At 39.5% G+C, this 9,743-nt stretch overlaps 1 long non-coding RNA gene across 1 annotated transcript; it reads left to right on the top strand.

Annotated features, from left to right (window-relative positions):
• Positions 1 to 1,285: 1,285 nt before the first annotated feature.
• Positions 1,286 to 9,400, top strand: LOC117961180. Its single transcript, XR_004660341.1, has 3 exons — positions 1,286 to 1,433; positions 8,131 to 8,141; positions 9,389 to 9,400. It is a non-coding gene; the product is annotated as an uncharacterized LOC117961180 (long non-coding RNA).
• The last annotated feature ends 343 nt before the right edge of the window (positions 9,401 to 9,743 follow it).

The raw sequence follows: 9,743 nt of genomic DNA on the forward strand, positions 1-9,743 counted from the left end.
AAGCTTGCAAAAAGGCAGTAAAGAAGCAGTCATGCTTTTTTTTTCAAATCTGAAGTATTCTTGGCTATTTCTCCCACCTGTGTGCAGAAGAAATCCCCACGCAGAGTAGCTATGTTTCAGGGTCAATACAACAGCATGACAAAGGTATCATGACAAAGCACTGTCATACAGTAGTAACAAAACATCCTCCAAATTGAACACGTAGTTTGCTATTATCCTTCAGAATGACACACATAAAGGTTATTTATTGTCACAAACACATAGAGAAATTCATTCTCTGCATTTAACCCAAATGTATGCGGATTGATCAAAGGCACTGTCAGATAACCTAGAACATGTTTGTGATCCAACCCAGAGGAAACCCATGCAAACATGGGGAGAACATACAAACTCCACACAGAAAGACCTGGAACGACCTAGATATGAACTCAGAACCTTCTTGCTGTGAGGCCACCTGACAAATATAACTTGGTCATGGAAAGATAGTGTAGTTTGGGTTAAAATGACTTAAATAAGGTTAGGGGATAATTGGGGAATTTTAAGAACCAGAGTGCTGGACTTTTGTTTAACTTCTGTTACATTGAATTTCTTGCCAAACAAGGTCACAAAGTGCTGATTAACCCTATTGGCTGCAGGGATAGCTCTCTGTATTTCGGAGTATACTTGAGTGCACTGGAAGTGATGCAAGACAAAGGTTTTGCATGGCAGGTCTAAGGTTAGGAAATAGTTTTTGCCATGGTTAAAACAAACCAATGTTTACTGGCAGTAGGAAACAGGAAACGAAAAGCGGTCTCCAACATTTTGTTGACCCATCCAACCAGATTGACTGCCCCCCTCTGCCAATTCTGTGGCTCTGTAACAACGTCACATCCACTTCCTTCACTGCTCCCGCCGTCGAGAGTTGCAAAAACCATGTCCGTTAGAGGGCTTTGTCACTTAAAACTAATATTTATGTTTTTGTTCATTTGCTGAAACAATGATACGTCTCACATTGCCAAACCTATCGCTACAGCGCTGCAGTATGGTCTGGCTACACCACCTATCTTCTGCAAAAGATGAAAAAACTCGCCCTGCCTTGAATGTATTTCTTTAAAACAACTGTCCTGAGCAGCAAAAAGCCCCAAAAGCAGAGATAGCAAGAGGGGAGAAGACAACAACATCAGCCCTCCTTGGAACAATGACAACAAAGCATAAAAGCTGTATTTCCATTATTCTTCCGCGATGTTTCCATCTGTTTGATGTTTGACTGTGCGGTATTCACTATGTCATCTCATTAAGCCCTCTTCTTCTACAATGGTTTATTGGCATCTGACTGGAGAATTGCACCACCAACTGTTGACCTAAATGAACCACCTCCCAGTATTCAAACAAGTCCTCCTAACCATATGATGATAGAGGTTGTTTATTCCTACCTTCTAATACAACCCATAGGAGTGTTTTACGTTCACATATCTAAACCACAGAATGTAACGGTAATGGTTTTAAACACTTGTCGTTGTTGTTAACTTCGTAAAGCGATTGCAGTTGGTTACTTTCAGGCACAAAAACTACATGGTTAGTAAAAGATTGTGTTTATTAGTAGGCTACATATGTTTTGTTACTTTACTTCCGGTAAGCATGTGAGGAAGAATGTAATGTAGTTCCGTTCCGTAGTTAAAACAAACTGATTAGCCATTTACTTACTATATATTTTAAAACAGGACCGAGGTCACCGGTCTTAAAGTCCTGTGTTTCTTCGTCCCACCCACCAGCCCTACCTTCCTCTTATGTGGAAGTTGGCGCTCATATACCTATTGCTTTGCTCCCACCATAATTACCATTGCCACTAGTGGTAGCCACCACTATTAACGTAATGTGCGTTGAGTTGCTGCTTGAACAAATGAATTATTGTGGAATTCTTTCAGGGGAGGACATTCTCTACTATTCACACAAGAAAACAGCCATTCATTTGGATTATCTTTTGTCAATTTTCTGAAAATTCATTTACAATTTGTATTAAATTTGGATAGAAACTTTTCCTGTGATTTCTGTCTCACGTCAATCACATGAAGGAAGTTGGAACTATCTGTTTCTATCCAAATGATAGTGTCCCTAAAGAAAACTGTAAATTATACTGTGCCAGCAACACCGCAAAATACTTGTTGCTCTTCGGCTGGCAGATATCAAACATACTTTTAGTTTTCTGTAAATATCAGGGCTTAAAATGCAGGTAACCATAGCAACATAAGTTGTGCTGCATGCTAGGTTGCCAGTTAACTCACACGTGAAACAGATCTAATCATGGGTTAAATGGAGTCCATTCCTGTGATGCAACAGTTTACTCTGTGATGCACCCAATTCCCCCTGTGATGCAACAGTTTACTCTGTGATGCAGCCAGTTCCCCCTGTGATGTAACAGTGTGTCAATCCTGCCACAGTTCACTTGGCGATGCAGCACAGCAGATGGACCTGGGATGCAGCTTTTGTCCTGTTCTTTCATGCTGTGGTGGTCCTTGTGATGCAAGTGTGTGTCTTGTGAGGCAGCAGTTGATGTTGTGTTGCAGCAGAGGGCCTTCTGACACAGCAGTGATCTTTTCAAATTAGCATAGGTTTGAGTGATGGGGTACTGGAGCGGAGTTGGCAGTAGCTATCAATCCATGTATGTGAAAATCCTTAAATATAGCCCACTAAGCAGATTACACCTAATCCACTTAAGATTTTAGATTATTACCCTAATGTATAGGCAATATACTGTATAATCACAGAATGATGACGACATAATGTGACAAGGTCACACAATATGTGAGTCCAACAGTTTGTGTTGAATTGTGAATTTGAACATGACAGTGAACACAAACCAATTTTTATAGCTGAGCATAACCCTTTAAAGTGCTCATATTATGCTTTTTTGCTTTTTTCCCTTTTCCTCTATTGTATTCCAGCCTTCAGTTACGTGACGAACACTCTCATACTCTGCAACTGACTAGCTTCTAGTTACTGCGGATATCCGACTCCCAACAAAGATGGTACAGAAGTGCGATGCCTCACTCTGTAGCTAAAACGGAGAGCTCAACACACGGGGTGAAAAGAGGAGCTGCAGCAATGTGCAGTACAACAAAAAACTATGGTGTTTTTGAAAATCAAACGATGTAAACCTATTCTAGTACAACCTCTAAATACAATTATGAACCTGAAAATGAGCAAAATACGAGCACTTTAAACAAACTCTATCCTTAGACTCTCAATTTGGATAAGGAAAAACTCAACAAAGAAACCTCAGAAAAGATCGGAGGAGGGATCCATCCTTATATGCAATTGATGTTTTGTACACATAAATTTAAATATGGACAATTAGGATTACACAATTTTTGTAAACATACAGCATGTACACAAACAGGCTTCAAATTACTGACTATATTAGGGTCACTCTAAAACTAGAGACCTGGACCAGATTTCACATTTGAACATGAATGAGAATGCTACATTACATTTTTAAACAATAGCTTTACTTCTATTAGATGCTTGGCCACATGACCTGAACTCACCATTTCCCTTTCCCCTGACATGCAGTTTGATGGAGCGGCAAGCCTCAGCGATGTGAAAGTAATCACATGTAAATGATTTACATGGTCAGAAATAGGCCGATTTCACAGAGAACATGCAGAGAATGTCTTAAGCTCACCTTTTACTGGCCCCTAAATGCTAATCTCTCAGAAATATCTGCTGCTCCTGGACACCGTGTCTCATTGCTACATGTTTACCAACCATTAGCCATGGCTAATTAGCAGCACGACTGGTCAGCGTGCACAATTAAACAATCAGGCATGGCTGAGAGGCATGGCTCCTAGCTGTTATACACATTATGGTGTGTCACATTTTTAAAAGCAGCCATAAATCCTGGATAGCTAACACACGAGCAGATCACTTGTCTGAAGCAGCAACCTGACTTTGTTGCCCATAGCATGTTGCAAATGCCTTTGTGTCCGTACGTGTGTAGGAACATGCCCTAATAAACCTATTTTAAACAAGAAACACCATCACATGTTATTAATCCAAATAAATAACAGTGGGTCTCTGAAAGTCCCTAGAGTTTTCCTAATTCAATATTTGAATAACTTTATAATTTGTGTGGAGCATCATTGCAACTGATTATGATATTTAAGTTAAGCTATTACTTACACAAAAGTGGAAATTGTCACAAAACCTTTCAATATAATTGATTAAGTCTCTTTAGTCAACTTTGCATTTTACACTTGCAGTGGCAGAAGTTGGACATTTCAACCATTTATTCCTTACCTGTAGCTGCCTATTTGAATGGTTACATTAAATTATATTACAGTATATAATACATTCTACGAAACTGTTTCAACTACTTACAAATTACTTTTAGCCAATGGAATTATATCAGCCATTTATCCATAGCGGTTCATTGGTTTCAACTGTTGGTTCAATTATTTCTAGCTGATGATTTCAACGATTTATCTGTTAAATGTTTAGCTTAAGTATTTAGCTATTCATCCACTACTGTAAGCTAACTAGTTTGAATGTTTAATGGTGACTTTTAGCTATATGTTTAACTATTTATCAGTTACTTTTTGTTTGTTAAATATTTCAACTGTTTATCCATGACATTCAGCAAAAGAGTTTTTGAGTTTTTATCAAGTAAGTGTTCATTTTCCTACTCTCCAAACCCAGATTTAGTTGTAATTCAACTTTTTAGTGGTCACTACTCATTCTGTACACTCTTTTGTTAAAATATTCATTATTAAATCACATGAATGTTGGAAATAATCTGCGCAGATCTCATCAAACAGAGATAGCTAAGTTATAGCTGTTAAGTGTCTGAATGGGAGGGGCGGGGTCATTTGAACTGTTCTGCCTGAAGCCATGCAAAGGCTCATGGGACACAAATTATAATCTGAAAATCTGTTTCTGTTCGAGTTAAAGTGTGTTTTAGTAATCTTCTGCTAATCTAAGCCAACCGGTCGTCAGACACCGCCTACCAAGAGCCTGGGTCTGTCCGAGGTTTCTGCCTTAAAGGAAGTTTTTCCTCGCCACTGTTGCACTGTTGCTTGCTCTGGAGGAGACTACTAGAACTGTTGGGTCCTTGTAAATTATGGAGTGTGGTCTATCTGTAAAGTGTCTTGAGATAACTCTTGTTATGAATTGATACTATAAATAAAATTGAATTGAAATTGAATTGAAGTATAATTTTTGATTTGATGATTTAGTGTTCATGTCTATATACATTTATCTTTGTACCATCACCGAGACCCGGGTAGGGACTGATGGGTTCTGGGACGACAAAGGAGTTTGTTGTCATATCAGAAACCAATAACTTTCCTATGTGAAACCCTCCATGCAGTACAATACATTGAAAATTAATTAGAATGTTTTACGCACATTGTTAACCTGTCTATTTTAATCAGAACAAATGCATGGAATACACTGTTCTTAAAGTTTTAATGTCTATGGTGCGTAGTTTCTGTCTCCCTCATGAGGAATTCTAGTAATGACAAAAACAATGTGGGCGTGATGCACTTCTTTTGTGATCTTGCACCACCCCCACCCCTCCTCCACGCAGTTGCTAGTAGCCAAGGAGGAGAAATGAGAGAAAAAATGCGAGAAATGACACTGAGAAATACACAGAGAGATTTGCGGAGCTAATAGTCTTAAATAGCTTTGTATCAACTAATTTGGCAATGGCTTGAATGTAACCGTAAACCTAACATGCTTATTTTAGACAACTTGACTCCAGAAAAAAAATTATATTTACTAATAGTTTTAAGTAATGACTACTAATGTAAACTTGATTTGTCTACCGCATCAACTCAATGCTCTGTGTTAATACAACTACCTGTTAAATATCAACTTGTGTAAAACTTTTAAGGCAACAGGTTTCTACGCAACATTCTAGTAAAGTCAACTAATTTTGGATAACAGTGTATATCCCACAATATTTCCATGTACTTTGGTAACTGTAAAAGTACCCCCTGGTGTACAAGAACCCTTTGGTATACCCTGGTGTACAAGTACAACCTGGTGTACAAGTACAACCTGGTGTACAAGTACCCCAGGAGGTCCAAATGTTATCTAGTAAGAGTATGCGAGAGAGACAGGAGTTTGGTTCATCCTAGAAAAAGTCAAGGAGACACTACACTGCGCAGCATGTTTGTTGTCTTGGGCAACCAATGCCAGAGAAATGTTCTGGTCAAAGTGTGTTGTGGCCATTGCCCTGAGGGACTGCGATCCAGATCTGAGTCATAGAGGAGGGAGAGAAAAGCAAGGAGTGGGAGGACAATAGTATGAACGGAGGGAGAGGTTGACTAAGCAAAGACATCAACTTTGACCAAATGACTGCGGCTAAAGCTCAACTCTGACGTGGCAGTATCACAAGACAACACTGTCAAACACAACAGAATATCTGGAAAATGCAACCTCTTCTAAGAGTTACCTTTAAAACAGATGGCACAGATATTAGGTAGAAGGCCATCTGAGAGAAAGATGAGAGATACACATCGCACCATTTATCACTTTTATGTTTCTGTAAAGCAACTTGTGAATGAGTCGACATGTAGGTCAAATGCTATGGAGGGTGGAGCGTTAGATTTACAGTGTGTGTGTGAGAAAGAGCAAAATGTTTACATTGTGGAGGAGTCTGCAGTACAGAACCGGGGAGTATTTATATAGGCCTGTTGTGTAAATTTTTCTTATTTAAAACAAAGTCAAGCTAAATGTTATTTATAGTGGAGTCATCTTCATACTTCTTCAGAAATGAGCACTTGAAAGGATGAATACAGGCTACTTATTTGTATTGCTTCCAAATTAGTATATGAACAAAAAATAACATAGACATACACTAATTCAAAAGCAATATGTTAATCTAGTGGCTACAAAAAAAAAAAATGGATCCAGCCAAAATTGAATAATTGTATTTCAGGTTGATAACAGTAAAACGTTTGGATATTTGAAACAGCAGATGACCTTTAAAAGATATAAGAAGTCAAACAATAACTTGCATGCACGCACATGCACAGTGATGCCGTCAGAACTCCCTATTTGGACTTTAGGATTATAGAAGTCTAGTTTCAGTAGGAGAACATGCTTTTATCCAAAAACTCCTTATTTGCCAGCATCTCGAACCCTTTAATCTTTTGGGTGAATGAAAGAGTAAATCAGTGTTGTTGTCTAACTTAATCCTAAAATGGCATGCTTTTTAAAGTCGGCTTCCTCGCCTGTTTTCTGAGTGATTTGTGCTTGATCAGGAGTTGGCTAGTTGTGCCAAATTTGAACACTGAGCCCTTGTGGATTCTCTAACAAGGCCGGGCCTGTCCAATACAAGAACACAACACAAATCCAGCTCCTTTCTACTTGATCCACAGTAATTCCCCCAGCTCACATCACTTCCTCACTTGCGGATCTCGCTGATATTTACAGCAGAAGTCTTTCACAACTGCAATGCCTTCAAAGTATTTGACAATACAGCTGATAAGTGGCATTGTAACAACTTGGATAAATTGGATTAAACAGACACACTCAGTCAGAGCTTTTGTCATTCCTGTTTCTGCTCTCCGAGCAGGGGCAAAGTGAAGAGAGCATTTCCATAAGAAGAATGATTACATTACACACTCTTTAGAGAGTCTGTTCAAAATCATTTTATAATAGGTATAATAATAAATTCGGGAAATACACATATGTTTACAGGGTTTTTGGCCAAGAGAAGATTGCTTCTTACGGCCCCCCCAAAAGAGGAGTTTTTATGGTGTCCGACTGATCAGTAATGTCTACAATTGGCAAGAACATTAATACACACAGAAGCACTCCCTCAGGTATGCCTGATAAATGGTAATGCTCTGGTAATGAGTATAAGCTGGACTACACCCGTGTGAGGGGTGATTGGGTGCAACCAGGCCGGACACACCAAGATAGATCTGGCCGACTGTGCTACAGAAATGCAGACGTTTGAAGATGTTTTGCTTTTATGCAGATCTGCTGTAAAATGTATAGTTTTCTTCTGCATTGAGTATTAAAGCGGTTGTGAATGGGACAGGAAAAGGTATTGCGTACTTATGTCCTTCTCTTTCCACTTGTCTCAGTTCCTCTATCACTCATCCTTTTCTTTCTTTTACACACATGCAGATGAATGAGGAGGCATTATATTAGTGCAATTCCCCCGCAACACTCCACTTTATTCCCTCTCAATCATGCTCTCCTTCATCCCATTTTTATCCTCTTTACTTCTCCCCACTCAGCTCAATTAGTCTCTTTTCCACCCTGTTCCACTGATCCCTCTTTAAACTGATTTCAGTCTTATTCTCCTTCCCTCCCTCTCCGGGTTCTCAGCCTCATGACTCATGGAGGGTATTTTTCAGTGTCACAATCAGTCATAAATATTTGTGAATGTAGATCGGAAGCCTTTAAGAAGTAGTACGTGTGAGTGAGCACATAACACACCCAACTACGCTGCGGACACCAATCAGGTTTTTGCAGTCGTGGTTTCTCTCTGTGCACGTCAGCAGTGGGGAGTGATTTACCTGCCTGAGAGCACGTCCCCTGCCTCAGGTCTAATCACACCTGCTTCCATTGTTCTACTTCCATTGTTCACTCCATCCTTCTGCTTCTGCTCTCAGAGTTGTAAAATCGGATCTCTTTTTGGACTTAAAATCTATGTTATATTTCTTAGTAAGAGAGACATTGCATCAATTCTTTGTATGTCTGGATTCTAACGCTACATTAGGAAAGATACCTGTGCATTGTGACTTGAATCCTTTTTGTTTGTTAAAATTCACTAAAACCTTTAATGACCCTTGTGGCGAGACAAAGCTGGGGTCTGGCATGGGAAGCAACATGCCAACTAAAATGGGCAAATTGAATGTAATGAAAAAAACACTTGCTTGGTCCTTTTCTTTTAGCATTTTACTGTAATTTCATTTTTGTTCTATTATTCCTTTCTATTTTAAAGTTGCTTTAATCATTATTATAATATTTGCAATAGATTAAATGACTTGGTGTAGTAAAAGACGTTGCTTAGTGACAAGTCTATATCCTTCGCGAAGTTCCGCCAGACGCATATTTCCTTTTCCTTACACTTTCTTTGTGTTGTATCTTTAAATTTGGTGGATTAATGACAACTATGGTTACTTGCTCCTCAGATCTCTGCATGGTAAATTGAGACAGCTAGCTAGGCTATTTGTCCATTCCGAGTTTTTTCTCGAACTATTTAGCAGCGGCTCCGTGTGGAGTTTACCACCACCCATGGTGATTCTGATTGGTTTAAAGAAATGACATTAAACTGGAGCTGGTTTTCCTCCCCATCCCAGAATGCTATGTGGAGTAGCCAGACCCTCCTTTGGAGTGCTTTGGTAGAGTATCTGGCAAAGAGAGACTACTTAGTGACAAACCAGCAGAGAATTATCGCCCAACTGCTGTTTTGGTTCAGTCTTACGACTTTCATCACGGTTGTCTCCAGCCGCAGCAGGCAGCTGGTTTCAGCACAAAGCTTGTAAAATCGTATTGTATGCTATAGCACCAAACAGCAGACGGACAAAGACAGCCTGATCTAACAGAAATACACGCATTACATGCATTACGTGGTGGTGTCAGTGCCACCACATGATGTGTTAACATTACATGCCAGCTCCATGGAAACAATGGCAATGGAAAGTCACTTAAGATCCCTTGTCGTGGTGAAATCACGTGTTTCCTCTTTCAACACAGCCCTCTCTTAAAGTCCGCAGTAGGACAAGGTGAATGGGCCGCTCACA

This window comes from Etheostoma cragini, chromosome 18 (assembly GCF_013103735.1).
Source record: "Etheostoma cragini isolate CJK2018 chromosome 18, CSU_Ecrag_1.0, whole genome shotgun sequence".
NCBI lineage: Eukaryota > Metazoa > Chordata > Actinopteri > Perciformes > Percidae > Etheostoma > Etheostoma cragini.